The sequence below is a fragment of the Chlorocebus sabaeus genome, unplaced genomic scaffold (genome assembly GCF_047675955.1).
Source record: "Chlorocebus sabaeus isolate Y175 unplaced genomic scaffold, mChlSab1.0.hap1 unalloc_scaffold_109, whole genome shotgun sequence".
NCBI classification, from domain to species: Eukaryota; Metazoa; Chordata; class Mammalia; order Primates; family Cercopithecidae; genus Chlorocebus; species Chlorocebus sabaeus.
In genome coordinates this window covers 424,625-439,935 of record NW_027326846.1, presented here as the reverse complement: position 1 = coordinate 439,935, position 15,311 = coordinate 424,625, and the positions used below count along the sequence as shown (strand labels likewise).

At 44.7% G+C, this 15,311-nt stretch overlaps 1 long non-coding RNA gene across 1 annotated transcript; it reads left to right on the top strand.

Moving 5' to 3' along the window:
* Nucleotides 1-325: 325 nt before the first annotated feature.
* LOC140710958 (uncharacterized) lies at nucleotides 326-11,001 on the top strand. Its single transcript, XR_012092126.1, has 2 exons — nucleotides 326-4,930; nucleotides 8,682-11,001. It is a non-coding gene; the product is annotated as an uncharacterized lncRNA (long non-coding RNA).
* Nucleotides 11,002-15,311: the final 4,310 nt, after the last annotated feature.

The following is a 15,311-nucleotide window of genomic DNA, read 5'->3' as shown; positions in this document are numbered from 1 at the left end:
CGTGGAGGCAGGAGACGCCCCCACGCACAAGGGCCAGCCTGGGGGCCTGCAGAACTGCCCATGCATCTGGGAAGAGGGAGAGAGGACAAGATACTTAAATGCTCCAAAACGAATAGAAGCCTCCCAAGAACCTCCCCCGAAATGGGGCAGGGATTTACAAAAGACCAAACCGAGCATGCGCAGTTACCTGAACATAGCGCCACCAGAGCGAGCTATCAAGGAAGAAACAGGGTCACTAGAAGCCTGAGCCTCTACTCGCAGCTCTGCGACTCATTCACCCTATGACCTTGGTGAAGGCTCTTAGCTTCTGTGAGCTACAAGAGAATCATGGGAAAACAGAAGATATGAAAGTGCTCTACCTTTTTCACAGAACTGCTGAGGGAATAAAATCAGATAACGGATTTTAAAATTCTCTGTGAATTACAAAGCGAAATGCAAACGTATGAAATCATTCCTACCATTAATAACAGTACTGTAAAATTAAGAGAAGAGTTAAGACCACAGCATTTTCCATCCCCCGACTCCCGAGAGAAACAGTGAGTCCAGCTGACGTATTTGGGCAACCCCAGTATCTAGGCTTTGAGAGTCTCAAACAGCTCATGAACTCTGACAGTATCACTCCAGCCCAGTGCTCATGAAGTTCTCCAAGACAGCCAACTGACCTAAAATACTACAGCTTTTTCAGCTGGACTTGAAGCCCTCCAAGCTGACAGCACAGCTAAACAATGAAGAAGAGGTTTTCTGCCACTAGACTCAAAAGTTGGCTTTCGTAGATTCCCATAGAAAGAACATTCAAGGCCAGGCATGGCGGCGCATGCCTGTAATCCCAGCAATTTGGGAAGCCGAGGCAGGAAGATCACCTGAGGTCAGAAGTTCAAGAACAGCCTGGCCAATATGGCAAAGTCCCATCTGTACTAAAAATACAAAAATTAGCCGGGCATGCTGGCGGGCACCTGTAATTCCAGCTACTCAGGAGGCTGAGGCAGGAAAATCCCTTGAACTCAGGAGGTCGAGGTTGCAGTGAGCTGAGATCACGCCACTGCACTCCAGCCTGGGCGACAAGAGCGAAAGTCCATCTCAAAGAAAAAAAAAAAGAAAGAGCATTCTTTTTTGCTGATGTTAAATTTCCTGTGCTTAACACAGAGAAATCATACAACACTGAAATCCTGAAAAACATATCATAAAAAGCATTTAGTGACTGAAAAGACATTCAATATAACCTGTAACAGTGAGTTCCCCTCCTCTTTCCAGCCAGCTCCACTAACGCTGTGACCCTTAACAATGCTTTCACTAACACAGAGGAAAATTAATAGGACCACTTATCCCTCTCAGCTGACAGCTAAACCACTATTTCTCCCTGGGCTCACTAAAGATGACCTTTACCCAAAACCAGGCTGCAACGACCCTGTAGATGTTGACTAACAATTTCAAAATTCCCATATTCTTTGTCCCCTCCTAAGGAAGATGAACTGAAGTCAGGTGTCTCCAAGTCAGAACTAACAGAGGCCTTAAACATCAGATGGCCCATTCCTTTCTTTGACAACCGGGGGATTTAAAGCTGAGCTTATGGAAGAAAACAGCCTGTTTAGTAACAAAGCGAAAACCAAACCCTAGTCACCCAACCTCTGGTCCAGAACTCCTGCGACATTCCAGCACCCATACAGGATGTGTCTCCCTAACCAGAAACTCTGAAATCCACAACTTTTGAGTGCTGACGTGACGCTCAACGAAACGTTCATTGGAACAGCTCAGACTCTGAATTTTTGAATTCAGGATGCTCAACCAGCAAGTATAATACAAATATTCAAAAATCCAAAAATGTAAAGAAATCTGAGACACTTCTGGTTCCAAGCAGTTTGGATGAGGGATATTCAACGTGCATTTTTTTTTTTTCCCTCTAATGAAGGAAATTAAAAACGAGGCCCAAGCAAAGTCATTCAATCCATACTAAAGTCATTCAATAGTTTAATTAGTACCCATTTAAAGTTAAGTGCTACCCGCAGATATTTAAAAGGATGAATACATACATGCCTATAATTCCAGAACTTTGGAAGGCCAAGGTGGGAGGATCACCTGATGTCAGGAGTCCAAGACCAGCCCGGCCAGCATGGTGAAACTCCATTTCTGCTATAAATGCAAAAATTAGCCAGGCGTGGTGGCGCACACCTGTTATCCCAGCTACTCGGGAGGCTGAGGCACGAGAATCGCTTGAACCTGGGGGAAGCACGTTGCAGTGAGCCGAGATCACACCACTGTACTCCAGCCTGGACCACAGAGCAAGACTCTGTCTCAAAAAAAAAAAAAAAAAGAAAAAGAAAAAAGAAAATTTAAATTGTGTTTTCACATGGAGCCGATGTTCCCAGAACACAAACCCTGCTCTGTGCTCCAAGGGCACACAGGGTGCCCCTTTATCTTAATGCTCACCATATTCCATGGCAGCCATTGGCACGTGTCTGTCCATCGCACTAGACTTCCTGTGCATGAGGCAGGGATCATATATTATTACCTTTCTGTCCCCAGTGTCTGGCCTAGAAGACACTCAGTAAATGATTCCTGAATTAAGTCAGTTACTAAAATATGTTAAACTTGTATTAACAAAATTGATTTAATAAGTTTGCCAATGCAGCGTTCATACCACACAGCTTAAATCTCAATCTGCGGATTTATCTTGTGTTCTGCTAGATTATCACCTATTAACATTCAGAAGGCACCTAGTATGTGCTAGGCATTACTAATTGCTGGGGACCTAGCAGTTACAAAACAACATTCCTTGTTCAAAGACAAGTTCTAGTATAAAGAGGAATAGAAGGAACAGGCTAGATTGATGAGAGAGCTAAGAAAAGGACAGGCTGCCATGGGAAGCACCTGGTCTTGTCTGGATGGTACACAGTAAACAAAGTCTGAGTGCTTCATATAGCATAAGATCATCTCCTCCAAAGAAGCGAATGAAGCTTTGATTCCCCAGTACCAGAAGTCACCATAAAGGTGTGCACAGCCACATGTTTAGTGTAGGAAGTGAAAGCAAACGAACAAACAAAGCTCCAACTTCCAGAGGCAATGGTCCAATTATGAAATCCTCTGGCTACGTTCAATTGAAATTCAAGGTATTCAAGAGGCCAATATTTAAGGGATAAATTAACCCAACCACTTAAAACTAAAGTAGTCAATGGGTAAACGTATAGTACCTTTTACACATTTATTAGCTCTTAATATTTACATTTAAATATGACGACGATGGTGTAATAACTTTATTAACTAGTTATTATGTGTTAGGCACGAAACTAAGCACTTTACACACACATTTACACGATCCTGTGAGATGATAATGACCCCTTGTCATCCCATTTCATAGATGAAAGTCAGGTTTATATAAGCTTAAAAACTTGCCCCAAATGACACAACTACTTAGCAAAACCCAGGCAGCCTGACTCCATAGGCCTTGTTTAAAGAAGTAATATTTATAAACTGTCCAGCACAGCGGTGGTACAAACAAGAGTTCAATCAATGCCTAAAGAGTACTTCATACCCAAAATCGTTTCCCGCCAATCAAACTAGACTTACTCTGGTTCTGCATAACCAACTGTCAAATCATTGTTCCATGAAGAAAAGGTGGAATGGGTAGAGATCAGAATAGAGTGAATAACTGGTCAATGTACTTCATGACAGGTAGTAACAGGATGTGGCATTTAGGCTATTTCCACACTTGTTTGCATAACACTTTTTCACAGTTCTAAAGCACAAGAACCATTCTAAGCTGGTGAAAGCGTAAGGCATGTCTATGATCCAGGACTCCAATTCACTGTGGATCAGTGGATCTCAACCTTTACTCAACCTTTAGGGTATATCAGAACCACCTGGGGGTTTTTAACAGCACTATAGCTGCCCAGGCTCCATTCCTGCAGATTCTATTTCAACTGGTCTGGAGTAAGCACGCCTGTGTTTTTCACAGCCCCCCAGATGCAGCTAGGTTTGCAAACCACTGTCCAAGATGCTCTCACACTTCCGCTCGGTTCAACACACACTCACTGAGATTCTAAGCACTATGAATCGGACTAGGTTAACAAGTCAGGCTCCACTCCCTAATAATATTGTCAAAGAAAACAATATCAGAGATTTATTCCAGTCCAAACCAAATAAATTGCCGGGTGAAAAAAATGCCCTGGCATAGTTTGTCATACAAAACAACTTCCTGCGTCTTCCCGGTCCGTAGCCTAGAGACTGACTCTGAGCCATGAGAATTCAGAATCAGGGGAAAATGCCAGTTTGAGGCATCTGCCTGCCAGTTTGAGGCATCTGCCACACTCCTAGCACACCCCCAAAAGCGTCCAGCTACATTTCACATCCACTGTCCTAACAGGGGTCGAAACAGGGAAGAGCAGTGCAATACAGAAAACAGAGCCTGCTGGGTGCCAAAAGGCTGGAGAATTCCAGTCCTAGCCCTGCTACCAATCGGTCTGGTCACTTCTCTCTGGTCCTGGTGTGGCCAACAGTTATGCGCGAGGGTGAGGCCTAAAAACACAGATGTCAGGCAAGCTCCAGCATCCAAAATACATAGAAATTAAAAAGCATTAAGGTGATATCAAGGAAAGTATGCCATCAACCAGAAAAGTAACTGAAGTATTCCTTTTCCCATTCTTAAGAAATCAAAAGTGGAAGCAAAAAATTGAACAATCAGCCTACCAAGTAGACTGGGGCAACAGAATACACTCACGGATTCTGTTCACAACAGCGGGAGTGACAGACCAAAAGGAGAACGGCAGAGCGTCCCTCTCCCCTCTGTCCACTCATGCCACCAGCACGTGAGTGCGTCCACATGCAGCGCCCAGTCTCCTGTTCCACTGACGCCAGCGTCCACTCACCACAAGCCTACTAAGCGCCACATGTGCTATGATGCTCCCTCATCTCATCACCATAGACGTCCCTGCTGGAGGTGAGTATGTGACAGACGAAAATCACGGAGGCCTAGGGAGGTTGAGACCCGCATTCCCACTGCGGTGAGGGTGTGCTTGAGAGGGACCCCACGGCTGGGCCCTCCATGCCGCTCTCCTCAGTCATCACTCCCAGACCAGAGCAGTGAGGGTGAATTTTCTTCCTCTATTTTCAGCCCCTTGGCTGACCCACCGTTCCCCAGAAAGCTATCGAGTTCTGGCAGCTCTGAGGCCACAAAGCCATAAACGCACGGGACACACAGCCCATCTGTCTCTAACGGGTCTTTTACTTGTCATGCTGGTCATTTCAAAGAGCAGATGGGTTAAGAAAGACTTGGCAAGTTACCACGAAATGACCCCTCCACTCCTTCCTGGGGGAAGGGTGACTAGCGAGCAGTCAGGCCGGCTTTCTTCCCCGACTCCCTGCATTCCTGTCCCCAAGGAGCCACAGACAATCCCACCAAATAGAGGCAGGAGACAGCCGCCTCCTTCCTACAGCTGGAGGGGGGAAGGGTCCTCTTGGGCCTTTCTAACTGCATGAAAACCAAACTGTGAGCTGTACTGACCCGGGCCTCACCCATGTTGCAGTCACGTACAACACAGGTGCCAAGTGGTATCATCAGGCAGAACTACGAATGTGCTTTCCATCGTTTTCATACAATGATTCCAGAACCGCTATCCACACAGTTCCACTTCTCACACATACGACGTACTTCACGGATTACACAGCATGTTCACCATGGCCCTCATCTGCTCCTCCCAGCAGCCTTGTGTGATCCCTTGAGTATGTTTTCCCATCTCCATTTCTTAAGAAATGGAGTTTCTGAGGTTATGAAATCAAAACTTTCCCAAGAACATCCAGCTAGTGTTAGAACCAGGATATGAGGGCTTCTGATTCTAGAACCGGTATTTGTGCCACTATTCCACATGGGCCCCTCCAGGGATTTCTGCCTGATCTGAAAATGCAGACAGCAAATCCGTCTCTCTACAGTCCTGGGGTTCCCTATAGACAAGAAGTCAAACTTCTAACAGAAAGCTTATACTTATTTGGAAGGCTACCTGGGATATTTCTTTTAAGTTAGTTTGTTCATGTTTTGGAAAGATTGTTCCAATGGCAATGTGGGGCATGAAGTGTAGAAAGGATTCCATGATGAGACAGAGAAACAATTTGGTGGCTCTTACAACGGTTCAAATGAGGCATGAGGTGCAACCAGAAAGGACAGAGGGAAAATGCATTGGAAAGAAATGCAAAATGAAGTCCACTCAGACCCAGGATGGAAAAAAGGGGAGTAAACATGATGGTGGTTTCTAGTTTGAAAGACTGATGAACAAGGATGTCATTAACTACTACAGAGTGGTATCTGGGGTCTGGGTGCACCAGTTTGTTTAACCATTCACCTGCTGAACAGTCTCCAGGTTGTTTCCAGTTTCCAGCCTTTATAAATAATGCTGCTATGAACAGATACATATAGGCTTTTGTGTGAACATAAGTCTTCATTTCTCTGGGATAACTGCCCATGAATGTGAGTGCTGCATCCTATGGCAATTGCACATTGAGTTTTTTAAGAAACTGTCAAGCTGTTTTCCAGAATGGCTGTACCGTCTTCCATTCCCACCAGCCAAGTGTGAGTGATCCCGTTTCCCCGCGTCCTCACCAGCATTGGTCTTGTTACTACTTTTTATTTTAGGCATTCTGATAGGTGTATAGTGACGTGCCTTTAGTGTGCATTTTTCTGATAGCTCATGATGTTGAACAGCTTTTCATGTGCTTATATGTTATCTGAAATGTCTCTTCAGGTCTTTTATTCATTTTCAAACTAGATGATTCGGTTTCACTGCTGAATTTGGATAGTTATTTATATATTATAGATATGAGGCCTTTATCAGACATGTGGTTTGCAAATAGTTTCTCCCAGTCTCTAGCTCCTCTTTTCATCTTTATTTTGCATTTTACATTTTAGTCTATGATCCATTTTGAGTTAATTTTTGTACTAGGTATGAGGTTTAGAGAAGAGTTCAGGTTTTTTTCCTATGAATAATCAGGTAGCCAGTAAGTTTTTTTAAGAGACAAGGTCTCACTCTGTCACCCAGGCTGGAATGCAATGACAAGGTCAGAGCTCACTGCAGCCTTGACTCCTGGGCTCAAGTTATCCTCCTGCCTCAGCCTCCTGGAGTAGCTGGGACCACAGGCAGGTGCCACCATGACCAGTTAATTTTTTTAGTTTTTGTAGAGACAGGGTCTTGTACCATGTTACCCAGGCTGGTGTGGAACTCCTAGGCTCAAGTCATCAGCCCACTTATATGGGACCAGGCAGTAACACATGCCTGTAATCACAGCACTTTGGGAGGATGAAGCAGGAGAATCACTTGAATCCAGGAATCCCAGACCAGCCTGAGCAACAGAGGGAGGCCCTGTCTCTGCAAAAAATTTTAAACATTAGCTGGGCATGGTGTTGTACACCTGTGGTCCCAGCTACTTGGGAGGCTGAGGTGGGAGGATCTCTCGAGCCTATGAGGCTGAAGCTGCAGTGAGCCATGATCGCACCACTACACTCCAGCCTGGGAGAAAGTGAGACCCTGTCTCAAAAAAAAAAAAAAAAAAAAAAAAGAAAAGAAAAGCTAGAGCATCACCCATATTAAAGACAGGTATTGTCTTTTTGATAATTTAATTACAGTTATATAATGGACATGTAAAATATCCAGTTTGGAAGTTTGAAAAATACATAACTTTAAGTATTCTTACCTTAAAATTCTGATTCCTACCTAAGATATCTCATACTGTTTACATAAGTATCACAATGCCGGGACAACAACTAAAAATGTGTACGAGGGAGAAAACTGAGCATGTATGCCTATTAATTCAGGTATATTTCCCCCTTATTACATAAAAAGGTCATCACGGCAAATCCCTGTGACTGTATCTAAAGCAAGCCTACAGTTTTACTTCTCTGTATTATAAAATGCAAGGCTAAAATTCAAATACTAAACATTTCCTGAAGCCAAGGGTAGTTTACCTAAAATAAATGCCTAGGGTCTATATAAAAAATATGAAAAAGCTAGCTACTTCATAGTCATTCCAATCTAAGTTCAGTTTTTTCTTTTTTAATTGACACATAATTGTGTACTGTACATATGTATGTAGTACACATGGTGATGTTATAATACATGTATTGTAGGTGATCAGCATAATTAGCATATCCACCATCTCAAACATTTATCATTTCTTTGTGTTGGCAACGTTCAATACCCTTCCTCCAGTTATCTGGAAATATATATATATATATATATATACACACACACACACACACACACACACACATATTTTTTTTTTTGAGACAAAGTCTTACTCTGTTGCCCAGGCTACAGGGCAGTGGTGTGATCTCAGCTCACTGCAACATCTGCTTCCCAGGTTCAAGCTATTCTCCTGCCTCAGCCTCCCTGGTAGCTGGGATTACACAGGCACTCACCACTATGCCCAGCTAATTTTTGTATTTTTAGTAGAGATGGGGTTTCACCACGTTGGCCAGGCTAGTCTCAAACTCCTGACCTCAGGTGATCCACCCACCTCAGCCTCCCAAAGTGCTAGGATTACAGGCATGAGCCACCGCGCCCAGTCTGAAACTATATATTCTTGTTAACTATAGTCATCCTATGTTATAGAACACTAGAACTTATTCCTATCCAGCTAGAATTTTGTATCCTTTAACACATTTCTCCCTATCTCCCTCTTCCCCCACCCTTCTCACCCTCTAGGATCCTCTGTCTACTTTCAACTTCAATGAGATCCACTCTTTTTTGCCTTCCACATAAGAGAACATGTGCTGTGTAACTATCTGTCTCTGGCTTATTTCATAATATCTTCCAGTTCCATCCACATTGCTGAGAATAACAGGACTTCATCTTGTGTTATGGCTGAATAGTATGCTACTGTGTATAAAGACCACATTTTCTCTATCCATCATCTGCTGTTGGACACCGAGGCTGATTCCGTATCTTGGCTATGGTGAACAGTGCTGTAGGAAACAGAGGTGTGGATGCCCCTCTGACACTGATTTCCTTTTCTTTGGGTATCTACACTGTAGTGGGACTGCTGGATCACACTGTAATTTCATTTGCAGTTTTCTGAGGAACCTCCATACTGTTTGCCATAGTGGGTGCCTTAGCTTACTCTTACTCTTTCTCTTTTTTCTCTTCGAGACAGAGTCTCACTGTTGCCCAGGCTGGAGTATAGTGGTGTAACCTCGGCTTGCTCACTGTAGCATCTGCCTCCCAGGTTCAAGTGGTTCTCATGCCTCAGCCTCCTGAGTAGCTGGGATTACTGGCACCCGCCACTGCACCTGGCAAATTTTTGTATTTTTTTGTAGAGATGGGGTTTCACAACATTGGCCAGGCTGGTCTTGAACTCCTGGCCTCAAGTGACCCACCCACCTCAGCCGCCCAACAGTGCTGGGATTACAGGTGTGATCCACCGCTCCCAGATAATTTTTGTGTTTTTAGTAGAGACGGGGTTTCACCATGTTGGCCAGGCTGGTTTCAAACTCCTGACCTCAAGTGATCTGCCCGCCTCCGCCTCCCAAAGTGCTGGGATGTCAGCGTGCGCCCCACGCCCAGCCAGCTGCTCTAGTTTACACCCCCCTACAGTGTGTAAGAGCTCCCTTGTCTCCATATCCTCGCCAGGATTTTTTGTCTTTTTGGTAATACTCATCCTGACAGGTGAGATGATACCTCACTGTGGTTTTGATTTGCATTTCTCTGATTATAAGTGATACTAAGAATTTTTCTCACATATTTTTTGGCCATTTGCATGTCTTCTTTAAAGAAATGTCTGTTCTGTTGGGTGTGGTGACACAAACCTGTAAGCCCAGTACTCAGAACGCTAAGGCAGGAGGACAGCTTGAGCCTAGACCAGCCTAGGCTGCATAGTGAAATCCTAGCTCAAAAAAGGAGGAGGAGGAGGAGGAAGAGGAGGAGGAGGAGGAGGAATAAGAAGAAGAAGAAGAAGAAAAAGAAGAAGAAGAAGAAGAAGAAGAAGAAGAAGAAGAAGAAGAAGAAGAAGAAGACGACGACGACGACGACGACGACGACGAAGAAGAAAAAAGAAATAGCTTTGTCTGTTCAGCTTTTTGACCTCCAAAAATTAACAGCCCATTTTGGAATCTGATGACCTGCCTGATTCAGAGACAATCTGTGTTTGGTTCTACTCTGCTACTTCCTATGTGACTTTGGGAAGTTCCCTTAGCCACTTTGAGCTCAACTTCCTCAACATTAACCAGGAATAAGTGCCACCTGCCTCTGCTGGTTAACGCTGAGGACTGAAAGGAGAACCTCCAGAACGCCACTTGACAATGCCACCTGATGGAAGCCCCTCAATGCGGGGCTGGTAGGATCATCTGAAGCTAAGTACAACTTTCCTTTCCACTTTCCCAGGCTCATTCTGCATACGATTAGAAAGGAATAGCGAATAAAGGAAACCAAAATACTTGCTTAATTTTTTATAAGAAATTTTTAAAAAGTGGGGGTGGTGGGAAAATAGGAGGGAGACGAGGGGAAGGAAAAGCAGCCGGTCACAAGTTCTAGTCCAGAGCTCATCCCCGGCCTCCTCACTCAGGCAATCACCAGTCCCCACCTCCTGGGGAGGGGTACTTTCTCGGCGGGCTTCACCCACATGGAAGGCACTGCCACAGGTGTTCAGAAACCAGGAGCACCTTGAAATGGGCAATGTGCTTTGGGTAGGAGACCTACAATTTCCTCAAAGAAACCACGGCACAAAAGTGACCCACATAGGAGGTAACCAACGGCTGTAAATACTTGGTGGCAAAAACTGATGTCATACCTTGTGTACAGGAGACACACACCAAATAAAACTTGCCAAAATAGCAGAGAAAAAAATACAGCAGACATCCAGTACCATTCTGTTACAGAAATATTTATATCCCAAAGCCAGGGACCTCTCTGGAACACTGCCTTTATTTCCATGTTTCATGGAAGATGTTTGAGTGCACTCACGTGTGTCTCAACAAACTTCCAGTCCCTGCTCTAAACCCTGTGGCTCCTCAGCAAAACCCAAAAACAAGTATCAGTTTTCCTTCCAAATGGGAAATTTCCTGACCTAACGAAACCAGCATCAAATCCACTTATTATGAGATAGCTGATTACAGGCGAAGCCCTCTAGTCCCAGGATGACTCCCCTCCTGCAGGAGCGGGAAGGATGGCCATAGCACTGGCCTTCCAGACCACATCTCCAGGTAGTTCGAAACCATGGCTGCTCAGGTGAGCCATGATAAAAATCTTAACCAAGTATCTCTGAAAAGTGTACATGTCAAGAGCCACACCTCGAACCAGACTCAGCAGAAATGGACGTTGCAAGGTTTGTTCAGAGACCTCTTCTCCATACCCCCTCTCCCCGGGACCTCCCTCCTTGCACTAGGGGTCCAGGGCCAATGGACCGCTCCCTTACCTCTAGCCCAGTGCATTTTCAGGAACAGCTCCCAGACTGTACCAGACCCTGAAATGTATTCACTGAATGCACTATTTCTTCAAATGATCATAAATCACCTGACTATAACAACAATTGTTTTAAAAGTTTTCTCTCTCTCTGTTGGGAATCGTGCCATGAGTTTGAGCAAGCAGCTTTGCTTCTCTCTACTGCAATCCTATCATTTGCAAAATGTTAACAATTACTGTGTTCACCCATAGCATTGTTGTAAAAAGCCTTAAGATCCACTTCATGTAGTCTGCCTGGAGCACAGACCCTGTCATATGGCAAACGTCCACTGAAGGTGAGTTATCTGTAGCTATTAGTACCTAGCACTCCAGCGAACAAAAGGAGTCGATCAGGTCTCATCGTATCACCATGAAAGGATGTCCATGTAGACTGCGCAGTGGGAGTAGGGGGACTCAGTGTTTATCAGGTACTATTTTGTGTTTTACAAAGTGTACATATATATTTGTAGGTACACTGGAAAAGATCTGGAAGGAAATACACCCAGTGTTAATAGTGACTACCCCAAAGACACATTCATCCAAACAAACAGAAAAACACTCACTATCTTTCTGTCTTCCATATCATTTGAACTATTTTCAATAAGCATCTATGGCTTTTGTAAAGTTTTTGAAAGGAATTTATTGCATTTTTTTCTGGAGAAACAAGCAGGAGCATGAGAAAGGTGGAAACAGAAGGTAAAATGGAATGGGACTCAATGGAATTGAGTCCAAGCCAGGCTCAGCAGGCACATGAACCACACACCTCTCACTACAACTCAACACCAGCTCTCTCTTCTCTTGATCCAATGGCCCAAGACTTAGAGATAAAATGTTTATTGTGATCACATCAATCACACCACGGAGCTTGGAACCACCCTTCAAACTCCTCTGGTTCTGTGTACCTGCCCAGGGCTGTTAGCTTTCCTCCTGTGTCTTTGGCTGGCCTGTAATCCCCTAGTGGTGGAAATGCACCCTGACACTTAGCCATCATCCCTACAACACTCAGCACCGCATAGAGACCAGGGCAGTGATGTCCACTCGGACTGTGATTCTACTTATAAAGCAAAGGACCAGGGACCAGATGCGACTTGTCTTTGGTAACTCACCAGCTGTTGCTGGAACCAGAACAAACTCGGGTCTCCCGATGCCCAGAAAAGAACTAGTGCCTCTCCCACTAGAAAAGTGATGAAAATGTTTTGCTTGCTGTGAAAAGATGTACTACTGGAGAAGATGGGTGCAAGTTCTCATGGAGGCACTCAGCCCAGATCACCAGGAAACAGGGCTGCAGGATGAGACACTCCGCCCAGATCACCAGGAAACAGGGCTGCTGGATGAGACACTCGGCCCAGATCACCAGGAAACGGGGCTGCCAGATGAGATACTCGGCCCGGGTCACTAGGAAACAGGGCTGCCGGATGAGACACTAAGCCCATCCACCGGAAAGGAAATCTGGCTGGGCAGTGGAGGGAAATTCACACAGCCCAAGGACAGCAACAGCATGAACAAAACAAGAAATACCTGACTGGAAAGCCATAGCCTGGCTAGCAAATTCGAAACAGAGCCACAGTCCTAGCAGCACACATCACTGCAACACAGAGCTTCAGTCAGTGTGCGCACACTTTAAGTAGAAATGTAAAATGTCCATGTTTTTGGAACAAGCGGGCTATTTTTGTGTGTGTGTGTGTGTGTATCTGTGTGTGTGTATGTGTGTGTATGTGTGTGGGTGTGTGTGTGTGTGTGTGTGTGTGATGTCAAAGAAAACAACTGAGAAGAAACTGTTGGCAAGGAAATAGAAACAGGCGCCCTTACACATTGACAGTGAGATAACGGTATGGCCCTAACGGAAGGAAATCCGGCAACACCCATCAATATTTAAAATGTGCAGAACCCTGGATCCCACAATTCCATTTCTAGCAATGCATCCTATGAACATATTCACGCAAATATGCAAGAATTATGTACAACTCAGCATTGATTAATCCAAACGGTTGGGAACAACCTAAATACTTAGCAGTGGGGAACTGGTGGAGAAACGTTTTTATCTTATGCCAACATCTGTGTTTTTAAAAACAAGACACATAGGCTGGGCACGGTGGCTCATGCGTGTAATCCCAGCACTTTGAGAGGCTGAGGCAGGTGGATCACGAGGCCAAGACATCCAAACCATCCTGGCCAACATGGTGAAACCTCGTCTATACTGAAAATACAAAAATTATCTGGGCGTGGTGGAGCACATCTGTAGTCCCAGCTACACAGGAGGTTGAGGCAGGAGAATCGCTTGAACCCGGGAGGCGGAGGTTGCAGTGAGCCGAGATCACGCCAGCCTGGTGACAGAGCAAGACTCTGCCTTGGAAAAACAAACAAACAAACAAAAACTGGCAACAGTGGTCACAGGGCAGTGATGGGAGTAGGACTGCCTTTCACTCTCCAGTACGTTTTGAATGTCGTTCATATTACATATTCAAAATATATGGCTACAGCAAATATTTTCAAAGTAACTATGAAAAACTGGGAAAATAATATCTAACACACAGAACTGCTGTATAATTAAAGGATGAAAAACAGGCACTATCAGAGTTCAAAGGAAGAAAGATTAATTCTAGCTTGGATGTCAGAGCGGGGATCGTGTAAAGGAAGTGAGTATTTCAAGTCTTGAAGGATGGAGAAGATTTAAAGAGGCAGAAGTGTGGCGATGATGTCCCAGATGGAGATAATAACATAGGCGAAGACCATAGCCCAGATGGAGATAAGAACATAGGCGAAGAACATGGCCCAGATGGAGATAAGAACATAGGCAAAGACGATGACGAGATGAGAAGGTATAAATTCTAAGTGCAGCTCTCAGGCTGGGCTTCAGAACAGGGCTTAGGCAACAAGCTGGAGTGCAAGGCTGATGGCGGGAATGGAAACACTGAAACTCAAACTTGCATATCACGCCCTGATCATGAGCCTTGAATGCCAAGCCAGGGAACCCGTCCTTGATCTTAACAATGAAAAATCACTGGGCCAGGTGTGGCGGCTCATGCCTGTAATCCAGTGCTTTGAGAGGCTGAGCGAGAGGACTGCTTGAGGCCAGGAGTTTGAAACCACTCTGGACAACACGGCAAGACTCTGTCCTTACAAAAAATTTAAAAATTAGCTAGGCAGGATAGCACACCTGTAGTCCCAGCTACTCAGGAGGCTGAGGCGGGAGGATCACCTGAGCCCAGGAATTTAGGGTTACAGTGAGCTGTCATGGCACGCCTGCATTCCAGCCTGAGCAACAGAGCAAGGGCATGTCTCAAAAATCAAATCAAATGAAATAAAATCACTACAAGTTTGTATAGACATAAAGTATAAAATCATACCATATATGATTTAATCCAGCTATATAATATAAATTAGAAGGGGAAAAGAGAAATTAGGAAGCTATTATAAGAAAACAAGACTCAACTAAGACATGAGCAAAGGCCCTCGGCTCACAGTGCTATCTTTATATAAAGGAATGAACTACCACATTTATTTTCATGGCATCACCAATTCAGATACAGGCTACAGTATTCTGGAACCATCTCTGTATCAGTCAAATCAGATGGCCATAATACCGTAGGCAAATACCATCAAAAACACCATAGGCTGTGTGGTTTAAGCATTAGTTTATTTCTCACAGCTCGGGAGGCTGGAAGTCCAAGATCAAAGTGTCGGCCAACTCAGTTCCAGGACAGGGACCTCTTCCTGGCTTGCAGACAGCCATCTTTCTTCTTGTTTCCTCACACCAGGGCAGTGAGAGCTCTCTGCTTTCTCTTTTTATTTTTGAGAAAGTGTCTCACTCTGTCACCAGGCTGGAGTGCAGTGGCACAATCTCAGCTCACTGCAACCTCCGACTCCCTGGTTCAAGCAACTCTCCTGCCTCAGCCCCCC